Here is an 8667-nt window from a genome sequence, read left to right as displayed (position 1 = left end):
TTTTTTTTTTAAAGATTTTATTTATTTATTTGACAGAGAGAGACACAGCGAGAGAGGGAACACAAGCAGGGGGAGTGGGAGAGGGAGAAGCAGGCCTCCTGCCGAGCAGGGAGCCTGATGTGGGGCTTGATCCCAGGACTCTGGGATCATGACCTGAGCCGAAGGCAGACGCTTAACGACTGAGCCACCCAGGGGCCCCCCAACATTATTTATTGAAGGGAGCTTCAAGGCAATAAGTCCAGCAATAATAATAAAATTATAGCAAATAGTCTTGTGGTAAATTACAGAAAACAATGGCTTACATTTATTGGGTATTTACAGGCATTATTTCATTTACTTGCAATGACAGTGCTCTGAAGGAGGTCCTGTTTACTGTTTCCCTTATAAAGGAAAAGTCCCTGAGGTTCAGGGAGGTCAGATAAATTGTCTACAGCAAGAGCCAGCAAACCCGTTCTGTGAGGGATCAAATGGTATATATTTTAGATTGTGTGGGCCATCTGGTCTCAGTCACAGCTGCTCAGCTCTGCCATGCTAGGTCAAAAGCGGTCATAGACAGCATGTGGATGAGTAAGCGTGGCTGTCTTCCAATCAAACTTGATATAGGAACACTGAAATTGAATTTCTTAAAAATTTTTACATGCCATAAGATAGTCTTCTTTTGATATTTTTTCAAATATTTTTTAAAAATGTAAAAACCATTCAGTAGCTGGAGGGCTGTAAAACACAGTGAGCTAGCTTTGGCCCATGGGCTGTATTTGCCAACCCCAGGTCTAATGTAATATAGTCAATGAGTGATAGACTCAGGCTTTGAACCCAATTGTCTGCCTCACTGTAAAGAAAACACATTTCAAGCACTTAAACATTGTATCCTACAGTCTCATCCTGGGAGACCCTCTTTGAAGATTCCCCTGTCAATCAGTCTGTATCAGCGTAACCAATTTTCTTTTTTTTTTTTTTAAAGATTTTATTTATTTATTTGAGACAGAGAATGAGAGAGAGAGAGCACATGAGAGGGGGGAGGGTCAGAGGGAGAAGCAGGCTCCCTGCCGAGCAGGGAGCCCGATGCGGGACTCGATCCCGGGACTCCAGGATCATGACCTGAGCTGAAGGCAGTCGCTTAACCAACTGAGCCACCCAGGCGCCCCCAGCGTAACCAATTTTCAGACCTGAAAAAAAGAGGTCACTAAAATGGATTCTAGGTCTTTTCCCTGCTAACGGGTAACTCCTATGATAGAGGTAGATGGGAAATTCCTTTTTTTTCCCAAATGTGAGGCGGAGATTGAGAGATTAATTAGCTCAGGTGCTGTCCTTAGAAAGCTCAGGGTCTGGCAGCTGACAAAGGCAGACAGGTAAGCAATTACAGTACAGGGTACCACTGAAGCAGTGTGGTGGCGACAACTCAGGGCACAGGTGAGGCTGGGGTGATGGGGACAGTAAAGGCTGAGAGTCTGCGTCAAGAGAGGCATTCCAGAAGAATGAGCCATCAAGGTGAGTTTTGCGGAACCGACAGGACTGGTTAGCTGAAACCAGGTAGAAACGGCAGGTACAAACACACCATGAAGGAGACAATATGGCGTGCTCGGAGAACGTACATGCTAGTGAACATAAAACCCTGGAGCTGGAGGCTTCCCCCGCCCCCCATTCCATCTTTTACCAAAACCTGAATTTAGCTCAGAAAGTCCAGGGGAAGGAAGAGGCCTCACGTAGCACGCATATCACTGGTGGTGTGTGTTCACCCACGACTTATCAGGAGGCCTACAGGTGACTGTGTGAAGACAAAAGTTATTCACAAGTCACAGCCAGTGGCCCAGGGTCAAACAGCAAGTACAACGTGAAAGATAAATAGAGAGAGAAACGACCCTGCAGATGCTTCGTTCTAGAATGCCCCATAGCTGAACAGGAGGCAGACAGCTCAGCATGGTCAGTAGACTGGGGGAGGTCTTTTCATGGGGAACTCTTTGGAAAGTTCAGTTAGTTCTTGGTCAAGTTCCCTTTCAAGTAGAATGATGAATTTTAAAAATTAGTTTGCAACAATACACAAATGCCTTCTTATAAAACATCCAATCATTAAGGACAAGACCAAGTTTTTCCTTCAACAACTTCCAGTTCCTGTCCCTCACTCCCTTCCCAGAGGCAAATTCCTTGATCGTTTTCAGTGGTATTTCATGTTGTTTTCTGTACATGTACATACATCTAACATGACAATGTTTAGATGAAAGCTATTTGTAATTCAGATTCAGTTACCAGAACATGTTTTTGAACATTGGAGCATCTGGAATGAACTCTCCGGCTAAAACTTAAAATTAGAAGAAAAAAAACTAAAAAAAAAAATATTTAAGCTAAAACCTTAAGAGGTAAACAAGTTTACATATACTTTAAAAATAACTCAACCTTGGTAAATTCTGAAAGAACTAATGACAAGATTTTTGTTTGGTAAACCAATGACTATGGAGAGTGGCAGGAACCACCGGGAGACATGGCATGTGTGGTCGAGAGTGTAGACTCTGGGTTGGGGGTGGGTGAAATCAGTGATGGGGGTAAGGACTGCAGGTGTTGTGATGAACACCGGGTGATGTATGGAGGTGTGAATCACTATATAGTACACCTGAAACGAATATAACACTGTAGGTTAATGAACTGGATTATAAAAAAACTTAAAAAAAAAAAGAGTGTAGACTCTAGTCAAACTGCCCGGGTTTGAATCCAGCCTCTACCACTTACTGAAGGTGAGACCGTGGGCAAATCCTTAACTCCCTGTGTCTCGAGTTTCCTTATCTTTAAGTAGAGAATAATGGGATGCCTGGCTGGCTCAGTCAGTAGAGCATGCGACTCTTGATCTCGAGATTGTGAGTTTGAGCCCCATGTGTTGCATAGAGTTTACTTAAAATAAATTAAAAAAAAAAAAAAAAAGACCACTAGGAGCGTCATTTTTTTTTAATATTTTATTTATTTATTCATTTGAGAGAGCAAGAATGAGAGAGAGAGAGAGAGAAAGCACATGAGAGGGGGGAGGGTCAGAGGGAGAAGCAGACTCCTTGCTGAGCAGGGAGCCTGATACAGGACTCGATCCCGGGACTCCAGGATCATGACCTGAGCCGAAGGCAGTCGCTTAACCAGCTGAGCCACCCAGGCGCCCCTAGGAGCATCTTTTTAAAAGAAAGAGAATAGCACCTACTTTATTAGGCTGTGGAAGAAATAAGTGAGTTAATAAATATAAACCACTTAAAACAATATCTGGCATGTTGTAACTACTCAAATATATAGCCTTTCTTTTTAGTAAGTGCTGGGCCAAGGTGTTGCATTTTTCAGGATTTTCAAGAGGCAACAGCCTTAGGAGGGATGAAGTAGCCACTAATGATATCTTTTTTCTTTTCTTTTTTTTTTTTAGTTCAAAATTCAGCAGTAAAATTAAATATGTCAATAGCTTATCAGAACTCAGTGGGCTGATCCCAATGGATTGCATCCATATTCCAGAGAGCATCATCAAGTAAGTCTGGATGGTTTCCAAGATTTGGTAAGAAATACTGCATGTTTGGAGAGGGAGGTTGGAAAAGAACTTATTTCTGGAATACTGGGGAAATGGCATTATCTTCTATTTAAAATGAATATTTAATATTTTCCAATAAATAGATATTTTCTCATAACCCATAGAGAACTGTTCTGTTCTTTCAGATCCTCTTTCACATAATCTTCTCTTGGGGTTATTGATTATTGCTCATTTCACCTTCAATTTTGCCACCATTTTGGGGACAGCGTGAAGTTAACATTAATCAGTGAATCTGTCACCTGTGTCTCCTGCTCTCACACAAACAGCTGGGTCTGAGCATAGCTTTGCTTTCCATATTGCCTTATAGAAAAGAACTTACCTGCATGACCCTGCAAAAAGACAGGGTCGGGGGGGACTACCTTTTCTCTTTTCTTCTACATCCTTTTTCATACGATTCCCTTCAGGTGAAAGGTAAGGCGGGTGGTAGGTGGCATGGTTAGGGATGACCCCCTTCCTCAGGACAGGGTAATGGAGCCACAGCCTGTGAAAACGGAGCATGGAGACTGAAGGTCGCTGAATCATGCTGCGAAAATAATGAGTAACAGTTAACACCGACCACTTGGAGCTGAGACTTAAAAATATGGATACTGACAAATGAACCCTCCTGCTTGGTTCACTGTTGCAAAGAACCATTGTTTTGTGGTTTGTGTGGATCGTGCTTTTCTTCCACTGTGTCTGATTCACTCATTTTTTTATTTGATTAAAAATGGGAGGAATTTAACCATTAGCTCAAAGAGAACAGACAAGGATAACTGCCCTTCCCCCCCCGCCCCATCCCTTCCTCCATAAGACGGATAGCAAAATGGATCTCCCAATTTGCACTTCCAAAAAAGAGTCCCTTTACTAAAAAAAATAATAATAATAAATAAATATTTTAAAAAAAGGAAAAGAAACAGGAAGGAAAGGACTCACGTTTAGTGGCAATACTTTGTCGGGGATAGACGTGCTTATTTATATCGTGTGTTTAATCTCCACAGTAAACCCCCATCTGCAGATCAGGGAAGCTAATAATAAAGAAAAGTTACTTATGCAAAGTGTAAGTAGGAGCAAGGATGAGATGGAACTAGAATTCAGATCCAGGTCAGCCTGGCACCAGAATTCCCATCCCCTTTTCTAGTAGTTTCCTTGACCTCCCTTAAAGTATCTATCTGAAGTCAAAGCTCAGGAGCAGATGCATTTGGTTTTCCTTGTGCTGATACGAGGTGAACACAGGATAGTGATTTGGCTCAGAACTGCCAGTTGGCTCAGCCGAATCAAGCAGTGTTTCTCTAATTCTAACTATGGCTTTGATCCTCATTAGCTTATGGGGCTCCCACACCCAGCATACCTCACAGCTCTATCCTGCTGCCTCAGGAAGGTGCATCCCTATCTCCAGAGCTACTCCTACTCTTTAAATAAAAAAAGTAACTGGAGGGGCACCTGGGTGGCTCAGTCGGTTAAGTGTCGGACTCTTGATCTCAGTTCAGGTCTTGATCTCAGGGTCATGAGAAAAAAAAAAGTGACTGGAGCACCCACCTCTTATAACCCTGTCTCATTTGCAAAAGATGACAAGGACATTCTCTCTTGAAAGGGAAATGGCCACTTTCTAGGCAATAGAGTAATGTTTCCATGGTGTGGCAGTTGGAAAAAGAGAAGGGAATGGGTGTTGGAAACTTAGCATGAGATTTGAATCTTCTTACCGTCCCCTGATGTCTCTAAGACTTCAGGCAACCTATTAAAACTTTCCATGTCTCAGCTGCAGCATCCAGAAAATGGGACGTGTTGGGGGCAATTCACAGAAAGGTCCCGAGGATTGAATGAAAACGTACATAATGCCTTCAGGAAGCCTCCCGGCCTCAGTTGGCAATCCAGAATGTTATTTATTATACTGATGTTGCTTTTAGGGACTAACATATGGGACCATTTAAATGAGAAGTTAAATATGTCCAGGGCACTTTTCATTCATTGACACCCATCATTTTTCAAAGGCTCCCATTCAGGAGAAGTTTCTTCGGAAGGAAGGGTTCCATTTGGAAGAAATTGACAACCATCTATGTCCTCCCCGTGTGTCCATGTTTTCTCCTGTCCTGTGCAACGCGTCTTCTCTGGATGTCCTTTCTGTCACTCCTGTTCCTGGCCCCCATTGTCTCATTTTCATGCTACGGCATTTTCAAATTGATACGAGCCATAGCCCCTTCCTGTTACTCAATGACATTCGGAGAGTCCGGTCTCAGCCAGTCCCAAGGCCAGTATTCAGCTGGGATGGAGCCTGTCATCAAAGGGCTTACATGAAAGAAAAACTTGTCCAATCTGGAATCAGATTTTTAATCATTGATTACAGTCAATTCTTGTTATTTGTGGCAGTGATGTTCTAGAACCCTGACTGGTAAATACTGAACCGTTGTTCCTAGGGGAAATACCGGGCTAAGTTCCTGCAAGCATCTGGTTAATTTTCTTTCGCCAGTTAATATATAACCTTGTTCTATGTGTGTTTCTGTTTAAAGACACCTTATCTGATGTATACTGTTGACTCACTAACATTGAATTCACGACCAATGGCACCATAACTCCTGCCTAAACAAAGCTGCTATAACACACATATATTCTCCGTAAGGCACATCACAGGCTTCTCGTGCTTAGGAACGCCAGCCCCCATGGAAGCACTATGCCTAGGGGCCATTTTAAATGGTGAAATCACCAACGAAAAGCACAAACCAGGGAAACATGGCACTAAATAGACTGCAAGTAGGACGCCTGTTGACAGCACGAAAGGTAAAACAAGGAGGCAGAGCCTTGTTTTTTCGACCTCAGCTGGGAACGTGCACATCAGGTGACTCAAATTTTTTGCCACTCAGTGAAAGTCAGCAAGTGACCACGAAAGTGCCACGGGTATTGATCCTGGGGTTACAGGTAAAGGTTTAATAAGTAGGCAAATTCGCAAACACAGATTCTGCAAATAATGAGGATTGGCTGTATATCATTACGAATTCTAAACCATTGATTATGTCAAATGAAAAATAAGTCTTCTCCCAAAAGGCAATTTGATTATTCTTGGGGCGGGTGAGGGGGGGTAGGCTTTTGATCTCATGTTTTGACTGTTCTTTAAACCACATACCTGTCATTTTCTCCATCTGTTTGCTCGTATTCCTCATTGCATTCATTTTTTATCTTGTAAGGTACGATGAAGAGAGATCTTATAAGAGAAGTGTGAGGTAAAATCTCCCGAGCTACAGTTCACGCTGGACCCTCTGTGTGTGTGCACCAATGTCTTACTTGTGGGTGACCTCAACATGCTACCAGAGCGCGAGGTCATTCTGTCAGCCCCTTGTAGTCTGCCATTCCGGGTCTTTGTCTTGTGTGTAAAGCTGTTGAGGTCAGCCTAATCTGCAACCAAAACCCACTCAACCAGATACACCCTTGACTTGGCCCAGGCTGCAAGCTAGCTCTAACCGAACCCAACAGACTGATGTGGATGTTTTTGGCTTTATTCAGCCCGCATGTTTCTGATCTCCTTGCAACTTGTATATCCACCTTTACGAAGGAATTTGCAAAGTAAACGTACAGAAACACCAAATGGGACGAAATGGCACCATGTCTAATCGAAGGAGCATGTCTCGATGCTCCAAAGGATGGTTTCTAAAAGCACATATGGTCCACTTATGTTTGGCTCCGCTTTGCTGGGTGACTCTCTCACGCTGTGCTTGCTTCTTTTTTGTTTCTTTTCTACACCGATAATTTTTGCTCATGCAGACTGGATGAAGAACTGAGGGAAGCATCAGAAGCAGCTAAGTAAGACTTGGTTTTCATTCAGCGGCTGGTGTGATGTTGGCTTGCACTGCAGGAATGAATTGGGAGGACCTGCATGCCTGGTGTTTTATTCTTGCATCCCAGTAATAATGCTGCACTTGAAATGTTCCCTTTGTCCCACGATAGATGCAATTTCTGGTATCCGTACTACAGTCTATTTATACAACCTGTGATCTTGGTTATCTTAAGGAACGCATTTGTTACTGTGGTTTCATTTTTTTTTTTTTTTAACGTACATGCAGTTTTTGGCTCCACAGCCCAGGAATACATCACAGACATTGCCACATAGCATAACATCCTCATGATTGTTAGATATTTTGAGACAGCGAAAGCTCACTAATTCATACTAATTCAAAGCTCACTAATTCGAAATGATGACATGTCAAAATTTGGAATATTTTTGAGAACCCGTTTTGTGACTTTCCAAGATTTTTTTACGCATGTTATTTAGTGACTTGGAAATATTGCTTAACAAAATAATGCTTCTGAGCTATCTGGATGAATAGAAAAAGAATCATTACTCACTATTATTAAAGTATAATTTTCAAAAAAGCAGAACCTTAACTTTAATGCAACTATGAAATGCAACTAATTATTCAGTGAAGGAACTGGTGAAGTGTTAAAACCAGTTCAAAGAACGTTTGCAAAGCTAGATTTCATTGGGTGATTTATCAAGGAATGTTAGGATAAGATTATTGGTTTAGATACAAAATGAATCAGTGTCCCATAGGGCAATAAACTGTAACCTAGGATTATCTTTTCCACTGGACAGAAATTATTTGCATCTCTGTTTGACAAAAATGTACAAGTAACCTCTGCCCCTGAAGGGTTGTAAAATAGCCCATCAACAGAAAGTCAACTCAGCATTGCTTTGAAAGAAAATCCAGTAATTTCCTTTTCTTATTTCCAAGTCCAAAAACTAATTTTTCTGACATTATGCATTAAATGTAGACAAGTACTATTTGGAATGTTTACTATATTAAAGTTTCTTCTCCATTTTAAGTGTTGCTTACACTGTTAATTTCTATAACTAGTTCCCATTTTAGTAGATATCGCAAAAACAGAAACCTAGGCAATGTCCAAACAGCTACAAATTCTGAATAAATAAGGTTTTATTTTCTATATAAGTGTAAATGCCCATTCCTCCTGAGAACAGTCCACTGAGATATTTTTTTTTCCTACAGCACACTTTTTTTTTTTTATTCTTATGTTAATCCCCATACATTACATCATTAGTTCTAGATGAAGTGTTCCATGATTCATTGTTCGTGCACAACACCCAGTGCTCCATGCAGAACGTGCCCTCCTCAATACCCACCACCAGGCCAACCCAT

At 41.7% G+C, this 8667-nt stretch overlaps 1 non-coding gene across 1 annotated transcript; it reads left to right on the top strand.

Annotated features, from left to right (window-relative positions):
- Positions 1–16: 16 nt before the first annotated feature.
- Positions 17–8523, top strand: LOC102748361 (prune homolog 2 with BCH domain). Its single transcript, XR_014142698.1, has 3 exons — positions 17–3487; positions 6703–6738; positions 7277–8523. It is a non-coding gene; the product is annotated as a prune homolog 2 with BCH domain (transcript).
- The last annotated feature ends 144 nt before the right edge of the window (positions 8524–8667 follow it).

The sequence above is a fragment of the Leptonychotes weddellii genome, unplaced genomic scaffold (genome assembly GCF_054177405.1).
Source record: "Leptonychotes weddellii isolate Sample4059 unplaced genomic scaffold, ASM5417740v2 HiC_scaffold_8534, whole genome shotgun sequence".
In the NCBI taxonomy this organism is placed as follows: Eukaryota; Metazoa; Chordata; class Mammalia; order Carnivora; family Phocidae; genus Leptonychotes; species Leptonychotes weddellii.
The sequence above is the reverse complement of the archived record's forward strand: the minus strand, read 5'-3'. Positions and strand labels throughout refer to the sequence as shown.